The 19,857-nt window shown below is 39.7% G+C and overlaps 1 pseudogene; it reads left to right on the top strand.

The window, feature by feature from the left end:
• Positions 1–13,405: 13,405 nt before the first annotated feature.
• LOC118997289 (glycine N-acyltransferase-like protein 3) lies at positions 13,406–14,259 on the top strand (annotated as a pseudogene).
• Positions 14,260–19,857: the final 5,598 nt, after the last annotated feature.

Here is a 19,857-nt window from a genome sequence, read left to right as displayed (position 1 = left end):
GAAAAGTTGGGGAAACTATAATAGAATAACAATAAAATGATTTTAAAAGAATTCAAACCATGAAATTCAAATAAAGAGACTTTAATGAGAGGACCACTTACTGAATTGTGAGAACAAATAAGGGATGTTGAGGCACCCAGAGATTAGCACAGCAGGGAACCCTTACCATCTGTATGCCTGAGGAGAATATAGGAAGGAAATAGAACCCTGTGGGAGCTGGCATATGGAAGAGGAAGAGAACATCCAGTGGGAGCTGCAGTCATGGAAGATCTCAGTCGCTGTCAGAGAGAAGAGAAAGCAGAAGGAATACTTCTATGTTTTCCTTCTGTCCTTCCATCTCATATCTGTGCCTCATGTTGACCAAACCCAACCAGAACCTGGGGTAATGGAGGTTAGCCATGCAGTCTATGAAGAAGTCCCTCTCAGATCAGAGAGCAGAGAAGATAGGGAAGAGAATGGAATCAGGTAGGAAAACGGGCGGTAACAGACAATAACCATTACAGCAGTAAAAACTTCAGGGCTTTCTGTGCTCAGGCACACCACCAAAGTGTTCTGAATGTAGAAGGGTTCAAGAACTATTTTAGAGCAGTCAGCAAAGAAAAGCAAGAGTTGAGAGAGAGTCCATGGAATACTGGCATCTGTGTGCTCTTTGTTGCTTTTAATCTTCTGAGCCAGTCTTTGTTTTACTAACTCTTCCTTCCTCACCTAGAAGTGTCCTTTGATATTTGTACTGATCCCAACCTCCCTCTCCCACTGGGTTAAGAGCCCAGACCACGAACATGTTGGTAAACTTTCTGGACTTCAGTTTTGTCTCTAAAAATGCCGGGCATGGACCAAATCACTCCAAGTTTCTTCCAAATGTTAAATAAAACAAAAAATAAAAATCTATCAGTCCTTCCTTGTTAAGATTTTTAAAGGCAGATAAAGAAAATTGGGATGGGGAGATAAAAAAGTGATGTTGGAAAGAAGAATAAACAAAGACAAAGATAGCTAAAGTAATTTTGGGAAACTGGATTTTTATGGAACTTTGAAATCTCTGATAACACTGAGTGAAACTCTTCTGGATGTGTATGTGGCAGGGGAAGGAGTGATCAAAACCAAATTCTAGCCATTAAATTTCAACTCTACTTTTCCCAGGAATACAGAATTTCTCCAAAAGCAGTTAAACTTTCAAAATTGCATGAGATCAGTTACAGTTTACTGAAGATTTTTTATTCACTACTGAACGTATCAGCCATTGGACAAAGAAATAAGACAGGCTTTGTTTTTCTGAGAATCTGGATAACTGTTTATTTTACAACTAATAAAATGAAAGGGAACTAGTCCAGGAATTCTTCTTCAATACACAAAAATAGAATAATTGGAGAAGAGGAGATTTAAGCACAATTATCTTTTTTAATGGGCTTCTTTAAAAATGAGTTATTGTTCAACTACAGTTTTCTGTCTTTTACTCCCATCCCAGCACACCCCCCAGTGCTCCCCACCTCCATCTCATTTCCACCCCCCCTTATTTGTTCTCCATGTGTCCTTTATACTAGTTTCTGTAAATTCTTCCCCTTTTTCCCCTGAAATTCCCTCCCCTCTACCTTCTGGTCTCTGTCCCTCTATTCTCTATTTCAGTGTCTTTGGTTTTATTTTGCTTGCTTGTTTGTTTTGTTGTTTAGCTTCCTATTAAAGGTGAGATCATATGGTATTTGTCTTTCAAAACCTGGCTTATTTCACTCAGCATAATGCTTTCCAGTTCCATCCAGGCCTTTGCAGAGGGTAGGAACTCCTTTTTTCTGCTGCATAGAATTCCATTGTGTATATGTACCATAATTTTTTTATCCATTCATTTACTGACAGGCACCTAGATTGCTTCCAGCTCTTGGCTATTGTAAATTGTGCTGCAACGAACACTGGGTGCATAGGTTCTTTGGGATTGGTGTTTCAGGATTCTTAGGAAGTAGTCTTAGCAGTGGAATTGCTGGGTCAAAAGGCATATCAATTTTTAGGTTTCTTAATAAATTCCATACTCATTTCCATAGTGGTTGTGCCAGTCTGCAATCCCACCAACAGCCCACTAAGGTTCTCTTTTCTCCACAACCTCTCCAACACTTGTTTGTCACTTTGTTTATGATGGCCACTCTGACCTGTGTAAAGTGGTATCACATTGTGGTTTCAATTTGCATCTCTCTGATAGCTAGTGGTGTTTAGCATCTTTTCCTGTGTCTCTGAATCCTCTGTATGTCCCCCATGGAAATGTGTCTGTTCAAGTCCTTTGCCCACTTTTTAATTGGGTTGCTTGTCTTGTGGAGTCGTGTAACTTCTTTGTATATTTTGGAGATTAAACCTTTGTCTGAGGTATCATTAGCAAGTACGTTTTCTCATATAGTTTGTTCTCTTTTTATCTTACTACTGCTCTCTTTAGCCATGCAGAAGCTTTTAATTTTGATGAGATCCCATTTGTTTATTTTTTCCTCTATGTCCCTTCCTCTAGGGGACATATCAGTAAAAGTATTGCTGTGTGAAATATCTGAGGTGTTCCTGCCACAGTTCTCCTCTAGGATTTTAATGGTGTCACGGTTTATGCTTAAGTCTTTTATCCACCTTGAATTTATTTTGGTATATGGTGTAAGGTGGTGCTCAAGTTTCATTTTTTTGCATGTTTCTGTCCAGTACTCCCAACACCATTAGTTAAAAAGGCTATCTTTAATCCATTTTATGTTACTGCCCCCTTTGTCAAATATTAATTGACTGTAGAGACCTGGGTTTATTTCTGAGCTCTCTATCCTGTTCCATTGGTCTATGTGCCTGTTTTTATGCCAGTACCAGGCTGTTTTGATTACGGTGGCCTTGTCATACAGTTTGGTATCAGGTATTGTGATCCCTCCTACTTTGTTCTTCTTTCTCAACATTGCAGCTGCTATTCGGGGTCATTTATGGTTCCATATAAATTTTTGAAGTGTTTGTTCCATGTCTGTGAAATATGCCATTGGCACTTTAAGAGGTATTGCATTAAATATGTAAATTGCTTTTGGTGGTATGGACATTTTGATGATGTTAATTCTGCCAATCCATAAACATGGTATATGTTTTCATTTGTTTGTGTCTTCCTTGATTTCTTTGTTCAGTGTTGTGTAGTTTTCTGCATACAGGTCTTTGACCTCTTTGGTTATGTTTATTCCCAGGTATTTTATTTTGTTTTTGCTATATCCAGTGGGATGTTCTTCTTGATTTCTGCTTCTGCTGTTTCATTGTTGGTATACAAAAATGCCTTTGATTTCTTGATATTGACTTTGTATCCCAATGTTTTGCAAAACTTATTTATTAGGTCAAGCAGTCTTTGGGTAGAGACTATAAAATTTTCCATGTACACTATCATGTCATCTGCAAACAGTGACAGTTTTGTTTTCTACTTTCCAATTTGGATGCCTTTTATTTCCTCTTCTTGTCTGATCTCTGTGGCTAAAACTTCCAATACTATATTGAATAGATGTGGTGAAAGTGGACAAGCTTGTTTTCTTCCTGATCTTAGTGGAAAAGCTTTTAGTTTTTGCCCATTGAGTATGATGTTGGCTGTAGGTCTCTCATATATGGCCTTTATTATGGTGAGGAATACTTCCTCTATTCCCACTTTGCTGAGTATTTTTATCATAACTTGGTGCTATACCTCATCAAATGCTTTTTCCACATCTGGTGGTAAGATCATGTATTTTTTCTCTTTGCTTTTGTTTATGTGATGTGTTACATTTAATGATTTGTGAATACTGAACCATCCTTGTATCCCTAGGATGAAACCCACTTGGTCATGGTGTATGATATTTTTTATGTATTCTTGGATGTTATTTGCCAATATTTTGTTGAGGATTTTAGTGTCTATGTTCATCAGCTATATTGGCCTGAAGTTTCCTTTCTTTGTATATTTATCTGGTTTTGGGATTAGGATGATGCTGGCTTCAAAAACAGAGTTTGAGAGTATTCCATCATTTTGGGTTTTTTTGAATAGTTCTGTGAAATACAGGTATTAGCTCTTCCTTAAATAATTTGTAGAATTAAAAAGGTTTAATCTCCAAAATATACAAAGAACTCACATGACTCCACTCAAAGAAGATGAGCAACCGAATTAAAAAAATGGGCAAAGGACTTGAACGGACACTTCACCAAGGAGGACATACAGAGGATCCAGAGACACATGAAAAGATACTCGATATCACTAGTTATCAGAGAGATGCAAATTAAAACCACAATGAGATACCACTTCACACCTCCCAGAATGGCCATCATAAACAAAGAAACAAACAACAAGTGCTGGAGAGGTTGTGGGGAAAAGGGGACCCTAGTTCACTGTTGGTGGGATTGCAGACTGGTACAACCACTATGGAAAGCAGTATGAAATTTTCTAAGCACTAAAAATGAATGTGCCTTTTGACCCAGCAATTCCACTATTAGGAGTATATCCTAAGAACCCTAAAGCACCAATCTATAAGAACCTATGCACCCCAATGTTCATAGCAGCATAATTTACAATAGCCAAGAGTTGGAAGCAACCTAGATGCCCATCGGTCAATGACTGGATCAAAAAACTATGGAACATTTACACAATGGAATTCTATGCTGCAGAAAGGAAGAAGGAGCTCCTATCCTTTGCAACATCATGGATGGAACTGGAAAGCATTATGCTGAGTGAAATAAGCCAGGCAATGAAAGACAAATACCATATGATCTCACCTTTAACAGGAATCTAAACAACAAAACAAACAAGCAAGCAAAATGTGACCAAAGACACTGAAATACAGAATGTGCTGACAGAGTCCAGAAGGGAGAGGGGAGAGAATCACAGGGGAAAAGAGAAGGACTCACATGAACAAGTATAAAGGAAACATGGACAATCACTAAGGTCGAGGGCGGAAATGGAAGGGAGGTGGGGAGCACTGGGGAGGTAGGGCTAGGAATATAAGACAGAAAACTGTACTTGAACAAGAATTTAATTAAAAAGTGAATAAATAAGATCTTTAAAAAAACCACAATGAGATACCACTTTATGCCTGTCACATGGCCACCATAAACAAAGCAACAAACAACAAGTGTTGGAGAGGTTGCGGGGAAAAGGGGACCCTAGTTCACTGTTGGTGGGATTGTAGACTGATACAACCACTATGGATAACAGTATGGAATTTTCTCAGAAAACTAAAAATGGACCATACTTTTGAGCCAGCAATTCCACTGCTGGCATTAAGAACTCTGAAACACCAATCCAAAAGAACCTATGCACCCCAGTGTTCATAGCAGCACCATTTACAGTAGCCAAAAGTTGGAAGCAACCTTGGCTCTCAGCAATAAATGAATGGATCCAAAAACTATGGTGTGTTTACACAATGGAATTCTATGCAGCAGAAGGAAAAAAGGAGCTCCTACCATTTGCAACAGCACGGATGGAACTGGAAAGCATTATGCTGAGTGAAATAAGCCAGGCGGTGAAAGAAAAATACCATATGATCTCACCTTTAACAGGAAGCTAAGCAACAAAACAAACAAGCAAGCAAAATATCACCAAAGACACTGAGATAGAGAACAGGCTGACAGGGACCAGAGGAGAGAGGGGAGGGAATTTCAGGGGAAAAAGGAAGAATTTACAGGAGCTAGTATAAAAGACACTTGGACAAAAACTAAGGTGGGTGGAAATGGGAGGGAGATGTGGAACACTGAGGGGGTGGGGTGTGGGCTGGGATGGAGTAAAAGACAGAAAACTGAACTTGAACAATAATTAAATAAATAAATTTTAAAAATTGGGTATTATTTTTGCTGCACCTGTGTTTACTATGGATCACTAACATTAAAATACAGTGAGTAAGAGCACAAATATCTTGTGCAGCCAGACTGCCTGTAGTCAAATGTGGCCTGCATTTGTATCACTAACTATGAGTCCTTAGGTCTCTCAAAGCCTTGCTTTTCTCAACTATAAGAAGGGCATAATAATAGCACCTGCCTCACAGAGTTTCTGTGTGGTACTATTACATGAGTTGAATGGTTTGTAAAATACATATACCAATACCTCACCTATATTTATCACTATAGAAGTAGATATTAAAGTCATTATCTCTTCATATATCACTGGAATGTTAACATTTTATCAAGACTCTTTACATATGTATGTGAGGAAGGCATATATATGAGTATATATATGAATATATATGTGATATATATATTCATACATATATATATATATATATATATATATATATATATATATAGTCTATCCAGGAATAGTCTAGCCATTATTAATATAACAAGTACGGTTTGAATGACATCATTGTAACCTGGCCGCCAAGAAGGGTGGACAGGAATGTGCATGTGTGAACAATGTACTTCACTGTACTACTCAGTGGGTGTGGTAGACACCATTGAGTGAGCATGTATATTATGTGACCATCACATTAAAAATGACAGAGAGAATAGAGCAACAGATCTGCATCAGATTTCACATTAGGCTTGCACATTCTTCTGCAGAAACTATTTGGATGATTCAGAAGGCCACAGATATGGGCAACTGGTGATTGGTAACAAGCCCACTCATGCATGATGTCTCATGCAGAGTTTTTTGTTGAAACATCAAGTCACTCAGGATAGAACTGGAAAGCCCAGATTTGGTACACTGTTACTTCTTGTTTTTCTTGAAACTAAAATCACTTTTGAAAGGGGAAAGATTTCAGACCATCACTGAAATTCAGGAAAACACAACAGGGCAACTGATGGTGTTTGGGAGAACTGTGTGAGGTCCCTTGGTGCCTACTTTGAAGGGGACTGAGGCATCATTGTCCTGTATATAGTGTTTCTTGTTTCTTGTATCTTGTATCTTCTCCAATAAATGTCTCCATTTTTTTTATTATATGGCCGGACTTTTTTCAGACAGACCTCATATATATGCTAGTCCCAAAGACGGTGTTCCACAATTCCACCATTCTCTGTACATGCACATTGTACCTCCCATCAAGAAATCAAGAAGTAGAATCTGCTTCCCCTTTCCTTGAATCTGAGCTGGCCTTACAATTTGCTTCGATGTAAAATGTAACAGAAGTGATACTGTGCTAGTTGTGAGCCTAAACCTTAAAAGGCTAGGCAACTTCCATTTTTGCAGGCTTGTAACCCAGCCACCATGTTGTGAGGAAATCAAGGCTATCTTTCTAGAGAGAAATAGATCATGTGGTCAGCCATGGAGGATGAAATACCACGTGGACAGAGAGACCATATGGAGAACAGAGGTGATTCAGCTGAACTCTCACCGGCATGTAACCACATAAGTGACATTAACTTATAACATGTGGAGCAGTGGCTAGTTAAAATTTACTAAGTATGAGGTGGTTCATTATGCAGCAATAGGTAGCTGGTTTCATTTTATAGATAGATATGGGTTAGCAGTTCTTTAATTGGGGTAATTCTTTCCCCATGCCAGAAGACATCTGGCAAAGGCTGGACACATTTGGTTCCCACAACTGAGAATGGGGGCATGATGCTACTGGTGTCTAGTAGATAGAGACCAAGGATGCTGCTGCTAAACATCCTACAAGGCACAGGACAGTCTGACACAAGGAATTATCTGGAACAAAATGTCAATAGTGCTGAGGTTGAGGAGCCCTGATATGGAGAGCTGTAAGATGATAGATAAATGATAGATGACAGATAGGTAGATAGGCAGATGATAGATAGATAGAATTGAAGGTTATTAAAGTTGATATACAAGCTGGGCTCCTAAGATTCAGTTTTTAAAAATTAAAAAATAAGTAAAAGCAGCACTGGAAATTAACATTGTTTCTCACAAGGGAAAGACAGGTCCTGGTTAAGAAAGTTAAGTGTGATTAAGAATGGCTGCCCTGCATGAAATACATGAATCATCTGGCTGTCGACACCTTGTTTGTTCTGTGTTGTGTCTCTGGCTCTAAATGACAGAGCCACACAGTGGTGGAATTCTGCTCTTGCACCCTCAATCTCCTTAACTCTCCTTAGTCTTGATCACAACCCGTAAGTTCGTTATATAACAGCACAGCAGGGTACAGATCTGTCTCCATTCCCCAGTGCAAGCCTTCCAGCAGTTTTGGACTCAGCACACAAATGTATTATTGGAGAAGTCATCTGGCCTGTTCCTAAAAGGAACTGTCACTGAAGGTTGAGCCTCTTTATAGGCGACAAAACTTTAGTAAGGAAAGAGAGATTAATGAACCAATGTGGGAGGCCTGCAGGGTACAGGACTGAAATGCTCTGGAAGCCACAGGACAAGAGTTAGGAAAGGGTGATGGTCAACAGAAAGCCATAGAGACCCAACTTTTTGACAAACACCTAACGCTAGGGCAACCTGACTTTGTCAGGTCAAAGACTGAGGAGTGTACAGTCAGTTTCCTGACTACTTCCAGGCCTGGCCAGTGTATGCTTGTGCATAAGACAGGAGGCCTTCAACAAAGAATTGTAGAGGAGGAGATGGAAGAACGCTTGCTCCTTATGCAACCTTTTCTACTACCTCCCAGAACTCAACCAAGAGTAGAAATTGGTTTTACCAATTTAAATGAGAGCTCATGATATTTTCTCCTGGACTTGACTTCCACTGGCTTGATTAAAAGGAAACCCTCAAATACTTCTTCCACAAGGATCTAGCTCATGTGTAGTGAGCAACTGCTTACTTCTTCTACTGGAGAAAAAAAATCTAAGGTCTGATAGGGCACACTCTGGCAAAAAATAATAGCTATTCTCAAATTTAAGTAAAATCAACATTTCAGAAAGAAGGCTACCTTTTTCCTGAACTTTGCATAATCACTATAATATCACTGCATTTCCCACACCACCCTCAGGATCAAATTGTTCCTGTTTGATGGGGCTTTAGACTCTTCAAATGAGTTTCTCAGATTCATATTAGTATTTAACATATTTTACCTGCTAGTAATTTGTGCCAATAAAAATTATTGAGATCTTCCATAAACTTTTCTATATTTTATTTATGCTATTGCTTCTGACCTGGGAGGTCCTTGTTGCTTGCTTGTGCCAGATGCTGGGTAATCCCATAATATTTAAAGTTGTTTCAGTACCATCATTATATCACACAACTGACCATTTCAAAATAGCTCTCTGTCACCAAAAATACTCCTACATCTGACACTGAATAAGTTGTTTACACACTATTATACAAAGCCAATCTGAATTCAGTTCCAATCATGCCATATTTTATAGCCAGCATATGGCAGCTTGGAGTTCAAAGATTGACAGTGTACTGGATTTGCCCTAAAATCAGGGATCTTCTTCATCACTTACCAGACCACAAGACAAGCTGTACAGGTTTTCTCATCACAATGCTGGGTTCTATTCCCACATTAGGCTTTATTCTGGGATGCTCTTACCACATGAAGAGTTTCATTGTTAATAAAAATTTGTTTATTAAAGTCCTCAAAGGAAAAGATAAGCACAAGGTTATATTTTCTCAGATATGATTAAGGTGATAAGTTTTTATATGCCTGTGTTCATCCAAACAATTTAACAGATATGCAGTAGAACATTTTATTCCAGTAACATTTAAGTAATTAGCTAATATTCTGGAAATAGTTGTGTGTGTGTGTGTGTGTGTGTGTGTGTGTGTGTGTGTATGTGTGTGTTTTGGCTAGTCTTTAAGAAAAGAAGTGGCTGCTAATTCTCTCTCTGACTTCTAACCACTGAACCTTTTGTTCAAGGTTGTCAGCTGAATGGATGTGGAAAATGTTCCATTTGTTCCATTAAATGTTCCATTTAATTTTGAGAGGTCAAAATTAAAACATAATTCATTCTCAGATTTACTCAGATGTAGTGCAGAATTATCTGTTCCCATTTTTCTTAACTCTTGCCAGAAGAAGCAAAAAAATGATATTCTGTTTCATTTTAGTTATATTCAGAGAATGGGTGAGTTAAGAATATATCTGACAGCAAGCACAGAATCAGCTAGAACAATGCCTAGAACACAGTATGCGCTTAATAAGTATTTGACATTGAAACAACCTACTCAGTGACACCAAGTTTGGTGGCAGATATGACATCAAGATGCCCAGTCTCAGAATATGCTGTCTGCTGCTTAGGTAATTTGCTCTCACACATTGGTTTATTTTCACATGTACGCATTTTAAAAAAATAATTTCGCCTATAATTTTAATATTCAGCTAATTGTTCACAATGTTTAATGACATCTATTAACAAAGAAACACTTTTAGAAGGATCACAGGGAAGTAACAAACTGCTGATTTTCTCTCTCAGCACCTGATACAAGGTTTCTTGGTAGGGCAAATTGGATGACAGCTCTTGCTCACTTCCAGTGCCCACAGACAGTATCAAAAGGAAAGTATCTTTTGCTATAGCCTGATCCTCAAAATAATAATTTGGCTGGCTTTAAGTATGATGAAAACAAGGTATCATCAGCATCTCTGATAGGAACTGATAGACTCTTCTCAGCCTAGAACTGCCTCTACCTCTGATTGGCTGGCTGCTCATGGCCGGAAGACTCCCTAACCAGATATTTTCCTTTAAATTAATCATCGTTTTCTCTCCTCTCTCTCTCTCCTCTAGAACCAGTGTAAATTTAGCTTGAGATGGAAGATCTCAGTGTCAGTGATACCCAACCATAAGGTGCCAAATTTAATCAATAATCTCTAGAAGCAATGTCGGGCAGGAACAGTTTAAGATCAACAGAAGTCTTGGAGTAGGGAGAGACTCCTGATGAGACGTGTGAGCAAGTAAGAAGTGTGTAGGCCATGGTGCTGTTTTTAACTTTTATCAATGAAGTTTTTAGAAGGTTAACATTGGAAATACAACCTCTTCTGTAAATAGCTTTGGGCTTAATTTCCAGCTCTGCTGCTTACTACCTATGTGATCATATGCATGTCATTTAACATTTCCAATATTGTTTCCTCATTTGTAAAATGGTGATATATAATATTGCCTGTGCTATTCCCCAGGCTGCTATAGCAAATGACCACAAAATTCATAGCTTAAAACAACAGAAATTTGCCTGGCTGGTGTAGCTTAGTGGATTGAGTGCGGGCCTGCGAACCACACGATCACAGTTCGATTCCCAGTCAGGGCACATGCCTGGGTTGCAGGCCAGTTCCCAGCAGGGGACTCACGAGAGGCAACCATACATTGATGTTTCTCTCCCTCTCTCCTTCCCCTCTAAAGATAAATAAATAAATAAAATCTTTTTAAAAACCCATGCCTTAAAAAAAACAACAGAAATTTATTCTCTCATAGTTCTGAAGGTCAGAAGTCCAAAATCAAGGTGTCAGCAGGGTTGATTCTTTTATGGAGGCTCTGAGAGAGAATCCAGCCCATGCCTCTCTCCCAGCTTCTGGTGGCTTCCAGCAACCCTTGATATTTCTTGGCTTGTAGCTATATGACTTTAAGTTCTGCCTTCATCTTCACATGACCTTCTTAAATCCTATCTTTTCTCCTTTGAAGGCACCAGTCATTGGATTAAGGGACTATCCACATCCAGGATGATCTCATTTTGGTATTCTTAATTACATCTGCAAAGACTCTTTTTCCAAATAAATTCATATTTACCAGTATAGGGGTTAGGATTTGGGCTCTCAATTTGAAGGGATGCTTTCCAACCCACTACACTAACTTGTAATGTTATTTTCATGGATTAGTGAGTGACTATACTAAATACCTTAATGAAGTAATCCCCAACTTTTTGACACCAGGGACCGGTTTTGTTGAAGTTAATTTTTCCACAGGGGTCAGGGGCAGAAGGTGGAGTTCAGGTGGTAATTCGAGCGAAGCTTTCACTCACTTGCCTGTTACCTCCTGCTGTGGGGCCCAGTTTCTAACAGGCCATGGACCAGTACCTGTCCACAGCTGGGAGGTTGGGCACCCATGCCTTAACATACCATCTGGGGACAGTTAGAGCCTGACAAATGATCACTAAGATTACAAACATGTAAGTCACCTTTACTTACAAGGTTACATAGGAACAAAGAAAATCCTATTCTACAGCAAACCATGATTATTATGTTTTTAGTGCTTATACGCCAACATTGTGGTCTCTATTCTCACAGTATTTGTTACATGGGTGCATATTTGCTGACTTTGTACTTGGTTTCAAAATGCTTTACAAATATTAATGCCCTAATATCTGATAAGTGTAAAGTCAGTGATAAAGTCAAAAGTGATAGTAAAAGGACTTGTAAGATAGTAAAAGGACTAGAATGCTAAAATAGGGATTATATACAGAAAAGAAATACGAAACTTCTGGTCTAGACAAGATGGTGTAGAATTATCTCTCTCTTGTCATCCCTGCTACATACAACTATGAACCCTGACAATAGCTCAAGACAAAACAAAAGCTCAGGAAGGTGAAAGATAGACCACAGAACTAGAGGAACATCATAGTGGTAGGGCATCTTATGAAAAACCACGCAAAAGAAGAAGGCCAAGAAAGCCATCCAGACCTGGCATTTCCCAATCCCAATCTTTTAACAGAAAGTGCAGCCCAAATAAGGCTCATTCCTCCCCGAATGTAGCAGGAATTCCACTGACATTGTTATGTGTGCCTAGCAGAACCAGCACAGTGAATCAATTAGAAGCTCTATTAACAAGAAGAGACCAGGGTAAGCACTCTACATCCTTATCTTGTCTGAGACTTACCTTCCCCACCCAGAGATACTACATAGCTAGAGGGGTACAGGGTTCACAACAAAAGAGCCAGCTGGGGAAGCATTCTCCTTCACCATTTAGCTAGAAACTGTCTTTTCCTATTCAGAGTCACTGTGTGGGGGAGGTTGTTTGTAGAAAGTGGCAAATGAAATCATTGTACAATGAGTGTATGTGGCCTGGCTGGGAGAGACTGCCGCAAGATGCATCCAGCCCAAGAGGCCTATTTCTTGCTTTAGGCCCAAGACTCTCCTTATCCCCACTCAGAAACACTCAGAGGAATGCCCACAATAAGCATCTAGGTAGGGAGGCACTCACCATCTTCTCACAAACAGAAGGACCCTGCTCTAACAAGCACCAACAAACACTATTCATCCCTAAAACAGGCACCTCCCTTCCCCTACCTTCAGGCATCACAGCCAGGGTAAGTTTCTTCATCTTTCCTGAACAACACTAGCAAGGATCACTGGAAGCCACAATAGCATGTGAGATAAACCAAGTGGACAAAAATAGCACCATAAAGTCTCTGAAAATTATGTTGCCTTAGGAACCACAGCTCAAAAAGTAGGCCAGGACCTGTGTTTCAAGTCTAAAAAAAAAAAAAACTACCTCTCTGCTAAAATTGAAAAGTTAAATGGGATCCACAGTCTCCTTCTGTAATAACCCAAAAAGTCCAAGATACAATTGGAAATTACTCAGCTTTTACACAGTGAAAAGACCTATTTCAGGCTAAACTCTCAAGAGCAGTTTCTAATTGGGTGTGGAATTGCTAGAGATTTGGAGAAGATGTTGGTGCTAAACTCTTCTACCAAATTACTGACCCTGGAAAAAGTGCTGAAGAGTCACTTTTCTGAATCACTCAAGGTGTAGTGGTGATGAACAAAACATGTGGGAATCCCTTTCAAAAGGAGGTGGTATTAGATTCCTGGCCAGACTTCAAAACTGTTATAACTTGGCGGTAGAAAGAGGCTGAAGCAGATAACCTAGACCACTATACTAATGCTTATGCTGTGTTCTACAAGGATGTTAGAGCTTACATACAGCTGATGGAAAAATGTGATATTATCAACTAGGACCAAGTTTTTCAAATACAAGGGCTGCAGAATGAGTTATATGATGTTTCCAAAGCCGTTGCCAACTCAAAGCAGCTGGATGTGAAGCTCACTTCCTTCAAGGCGGTTTGTTTTTCTCCTGTTTCGACTCTGCCAGACACCAGTCTTCTAACAAGTTCACCCCCATGACTAACCCGCCTGAGTGTTGCTGATACTGACCTAGTCAACCAGATGTGGTCACTGGGTGGCAATGAACAGTGTCTCTGGTACATATCCAACCTCATCTCCTGCTTCCCCAGTGTGTGTGTCTGTGATGATGAGGGGGAACCCAGTTTCTTGGTCTATCAGACCAGTTTTCCACCATGTGCCATGGCTATATCCTGCCAGAGCATCACAGAAAAGGCTACAGCCAGCTGGTGGCCTTCGCACTGGCCCAGAAGCTGCAAAGCTGGGGATTCACCTTTCAGGGCAATGTCCTCAATGACAACATGGACTCCATCTGTTCTTGCCTTGTTGTCCCCATTGGCTCATTCTCACCCCTGTGGCTTTCTCTGGCCAAGTTCACCTGTAGCTCAGTGAAATGCCAGGAGTTTTCTTCCTTTCCCTGAAGATACATGTGATCCTTAACTGCCAGTAAAGGGAACATTAAAACTGAGATTAGAAGCCCTGGCTGATATAGCTCAGTGAATTGAGTGTGGGCTGCAAACTGAAGGATTGTCAGTTTAATTCCCAGTCAGGGCACATGCCTGGCTTGCAGGGCAGGTCCCCAGTGTGGGGCCTGCAACAGGAAACCACACATTGATATTGCTCTCCCTCTTTTTCTCCTTCCCTTCCCCCCGTCTATGAAAATGAATAAATAAAATCTTTAAAAAAAAACCCCTGGGATCAGGGAATCTTAGTTGTTAAAAGGGCCAGGAAAAAACATACAGGATCAGCCTGAGAGGCCTTACCTCTCTCTGTCTCAGATTTCTGCAGTAAATAACTGGGGGGACAGGGATCACTGTGGCTGTAATAGAGGGAATTAGCCTTCTTAGGGATCCACTGCAGAACAAAGGTTCTGAAGTCAGCAGTTCTCAGCATAGTGGCAGAAATGACAGCATGAGAACAAACCACAGGAGCATGTGGCTACAGCTTCATTACTGCTGCCTGGCCTTCTGTTCTGTATTCTCACAACCACACCAGTTCCCTGCTACTGTCAGTAGCATCCACTTGTTCCCATCCTGCTGTCTCCTAAGCTCAGCTCCTACAACTTCTGATCCAACTTCTCTCCAGACATTCCTGTCTTCAATTACTGGCTCTTTACCGCCACCAATGACTCTAGTCTATAGTCCTTCCCTGGGAATATTCAAATGCAGTGGTTCTCACCTTTTGGTGCATTTCAGAATCATCAGCAGGGCCAGTTGCAACACAGATGGCTGAGTCTCTCCCCCATGATCTTTCACTCAGAAAGTTTGGGATAGGGCCTAAGAATTTTCATTTCTAATAAATTCCCACTGCTTAGTTGCCTTGTATGGAAGAATGAAGATAGGGGAGTTTTAAATGCTAGAAATAATGTCAACAAAGGATGTGACACAACAAAGCTTACCTACCACCTACTCCAGCCTACTTGTCTATAATTGGCTTTCTCATAGTAAACTAAGATGTATATATAGATGTGAATGTGAATATACAGAGGATGATATAAACACATATATGCACACATATAAGTAATTTTCTTTCATATTTTTACATGTATATAAACTCAGAATTTTGATAAGATAATGAACTTTAATTCTTACATTACATACGAAGAATTGGAGGACCAAGGACAATAAATGACTTCAAGATTACATAGATAAAAAAAGATTGCATAGATAATCAGTGCTGGAGGCTGAGAAAGAATTTTGTCACTTTGATTGCAATTTTTTTTACTAAATCATATATTTATTTTGATGGAAAATTTAAATGCTTAAATAATTAAATCGATACATTCATTAAAAAAGAAATGGAAATCACTGTACATCAAGAGCCAAGAAAATCAAAACTTGAATAAAAAAAAATATAAATAAATAAATAAATAAATAGGCAAGTAAGAAGTGTGCAGGCAATGGTGCTGTTTTTAACTTTTATCAATGAAGTTTTTAGAAGGTTAACATTGGAAATACAACCTCTTTAGTAGATAGCTTTAGGCTTAATTTCCTGATCTGCCACCTGCTACCTATGTGATCATATTCAATGTCATTTAACATTTTAAGTCTTGTTTCTTCATCTGTAAAATGATATATAATATTGCCTGTGTTATTTTCAGATGAATCAGATGTTGAAATTATCTGACAAGTGTTTCAAAGCAATCATCATACAAATGATTTAACAAGTAAATACAAATTAAATTGAAACAAATAATAAATAATTTAAAGTTTCAGTCAAAAAACAGAAATTATAAAATAGTTAAGTTGAAATTAAGAACTGAAAATTATAATAAGAGAAATAAGAACTCATTGAAAGGACTCAATAAGAGAGTAGAGATGACAGAAGATAAATCAGTGAACTTGATGACAGATCAATGGAATTTACTCAAATATTTTCAAACTACATATCTGATAAAGCTCTTGTATCTAGAACAGAGAACTCTCAAAATTCAATGATAGAAAGACCTGAAGGGGACTTCTGCTAAGATGGAGGCATAGGTGGAAACACTGTGCCTCCTTGCACAACCAAGTTTAAAGTCAACAAACTCTCAGTAATAAAAATGCAGCCAAAACACAGAACATTGAACTATACGGAAGTCCAACAACAATGAACTGTTCAGCCAGACTGGTAAGAGGGGCAGAGCCAGCAGCAGAGTGGGGTTGGGCAGGAAAGATCTCCCACCCAGGCACATGGGTGGAGGCTGGCAGATTCCAGGTGTGGGGTTGCAACAGGAGGACCCAGTGAGGGTGCAAGGAAGCAAGCTGACCACAGTCACACATTTGCGCACAGATAAACCAGTGAAGGAGCAAGCAGTGAGACAGACAGTGCAGGCCCCGGCAGTGGGAAGCAGCAGAGGGGACTGCCATTGTCCCTCTTGGACCCCACCCCCACATACAGTGTCACAATACGGTGACCTGGGTGGCCCCGCCCTGGTGAACACCTAGAGCTCCGCCCCTCATACATAACAGGTGTGAACAGACCAAACATTATGACTCAAGAACAGCTCAAAGTCCCAGAGCCTATAATTCTAAGTGACCAAGAAATAGCCAACCTTTCAGATGCACAGTTCAAAACACTGGTGAGCAGGATGCTCACAGAACTGGTTGATTTTAGTCACAAATTAGAGGAACAAATGAAGGCTGAACTAATTGAAAGGAAGAGAAATGCACAGGAAACCAATAGTGATGGAAAGCAAACTGGGATTCAAATCAAGGGAGTGGACCAGAATGAAGTAAAAAATTACCAAACAGAAAAATATGACCTACTTGGTTAGGTTTATTCCTAGATATTTTACTTTTGTTTTTGCTATATCGAATGGGATTTTTTTATTGATTTCTGCTTCTGCTGTTTCATTGTTGGTATACAAAAATGCCTTTGATTTCTGGATATTGACTTTGTATCCCACTGTTTTGCCAAATTCATTTATTAGTTCGAGCAGTTTTTTGGTAGAGGCTATAAGATTTTCCATGTACACTATCATGTCATCTTCAAACAATGTCAGTTTTGTTTCCTCCTTTCCGATTTGGATGCCTTTTATTTCCTTTTCTTGTCTGATCACTGTGGCTAGAACTTCTAATACTATATTGAATAGAAGTTGTGAAAGTGGGCAACCTTGTCTTGTTCCTGATCTTAATGGAAAAGATTTCAGTTCTTGCCCATTGAGTGTGATGTTGGCTGTACCTCTTTCATATATGGCAGCAATATTTTTATTGATATGTCCCCTAGAGCAAGGAACATGAAGGAAAGAATAAACAAATGGGATCTCATCAAACTTAAAAGCTTCTGCATGGCTAAGGAAAATGGTATCAAGATAAAAAGAGAAACAACAGTTTGGGGAAACATTTGCCAATGATACCTCAGACAAAGGTTTTCCCAAAATATACAAAGAACTCACTCGACTCCACTCAAAGAAGACGAGCAACCCAATTAAAAAATGGGCTAAGGACTTGAACAGACACTTCTCCAAGGAGGACATACAGAGGATCCAGAGACACATGAAAAGAGGCTCAATATCGCTAGCTATCAGAGAGATGTAACTAAAACCACAGTGAAATACCACTTTACACCAGTCAGAATGGCTATCATAAACAAAGAAACAAACAACAAGTGCTGAAGAGGTTGTGGGGAAAAGGGGACCCTAGTTCACTGTTGGTGGGATTGCAGACTAGTACAACCACTATGGAAAACACTATGGAATTTTCTAAGAAAACTAAAAATGAATGTGCCCCTTGATCCAGCAATTCCACTATTAGGAGTATATCCTAAGAACCCTGAAACACCAATCCAAAAGAACCTATGCACCCCAATGTTCATAGCAGCACAATTTACAATAGCCAATAGTTGGAAGCAACCTAGATGTCCATCGGTTTTGATCGATGTCCATCGGATCAAAAAACTATGGTACATTTACACAATGGAATTCTATGCTGCAGAAAGGAAGAAGGAGCTCCTACCCTTTGAAACATCATGGATGGAACTGGAAAGCATTATGCTGAGTGAAATAATCCAGGCGGTGAAAAACAAATACCATATGATCTCACTGTTAACAGGAATCTAAACAACAAAACAAACAAGCAAGCAAAATATGACCAATGACACTCAAATATGGAAGAGGCTGACAGGGTTCAGAGGGGAGAGGGGAGAGAATCATAGGGGAAAAGAGAAGGACTCACATGAACAAGTATAAAGGAGNTGCTTCTCAGATAAGATCAAATTCAAAGAGTTCATCATCACCAAGCCCTTATTATATGAGATGTTAAAGGGACTTATATAAGAAAAAGAAGATAAAACATATGAACAGTGAAAGGACAGCAAACTCACAGTTATTAACAACCACACCTAAAACAAAAGCAAAGCAAGAGGACAGCTAGACCAGGAGTGGAACCATAGAAATGAAGATCACATGGAGGGTTAGCAACAGGGGAGTGATAGGAGGAGAAGGGGGGAGAAGGTACAGAGAATAAGTAGCATAGATGGTAGGTAGAAAATAGACAGGGGGAGGGCAGGAATAGTATGGGAAATATGGAATCTAAAGAACTTGAGACATAGGGACATAAACTAAAGGGGGGGAAATAGTGGGGGAGAGGTGTGCAGGGTGGAGGGCAATGAAGGGGGGAATTAGAACAACTGTAATGGCATAATCAATAAAATATATTAAAAATAAGAATAGTACAAATAAGCAACAACTTGTAGCTTCTCTGCTATAGCCAAGTGAAATTTGTCTCTCTTTCTCTACCGTTGGGATACCCCCTCTTTGGGTCCAACTCTCGTCTTTTCTCAGTTCCAAGTTGTTTGTCTCACTTGTGGATAAAAGAAAAAAAAAGAAAGGGTAAGAGAAGGGAGCAAGAAATGGTAAGTTCAGAAAGAAAGGAAGAAGGAATAAAACAAGAAAGAAGGAAAGAGGAAAAAGGTATTGAAATATAAAAGAATAATAATATTTTAAAAATAAAAGATTAATACAAAAAAACAAAACAAAAAACTCTTGTTGGTTTCAAACTGGCCAAACTGGTTTTTCTGGTATTACTGGCTGTAGTAGGCTGAGGGGCAGTTGGTGTGGCTTTTCTCCCTTTCTGATGTCAGCCAGTCCTGCAAGCACTCTTCCAAGAGCTTGTCTGGTGCCTCTTCCCAGTGCCCCATGCTGGGGAGTCAGGTCCTCTTTATAGCACTCTTTCCCTGGGGGTAGTCTTTGTGGGCTGGGTTGTGTGTGGGTGTGCACACCCAACCTGGCTCCCCAAATCCTTCCCAGTGCTATGGGGGAACGCAAGGCCTTCTGCCCAACTTCAGGATTGCTGCCAGGCTGGGTGGGGAGTAGGGCAAGTGGCTGTCACCAGAGGATCCTTCAAACAGTTTACTTTTTGAGAAATTCCTCCTAATCAAGCCTGCCTCTCAATACAGCCCAATTATCCAGCTAGACTGGTGACTATGGGAGTCAGAGCCCAACACTGCCTCTCAATTCTCCCAAACCAGTGACCACAGACTCCACAGGTGGTCATGGCCATTG

This window comes from Sturnira hondurensis, unplaced genomic scaffold (assembly GCF_014824575.4).
Source record: "Sturnira hondurensis isolate 20B ecotype Veracruz unplaced genomic scaffold, ASM1482457v3 Scaffold0013001, whole genome shotgun sequence".
Lineage (NCBI taxonomy): Eukaryota > Metazoa > Chordata > Mammalia > Chiroptera > Phyllostomidae > Sturnira > Sturnira hondurensis.
The sequence above is the reverse complement of the archived record's forward strand: the minus strand, read 5'-3'. Positions and strand labels throughout refer to the sequence as shown.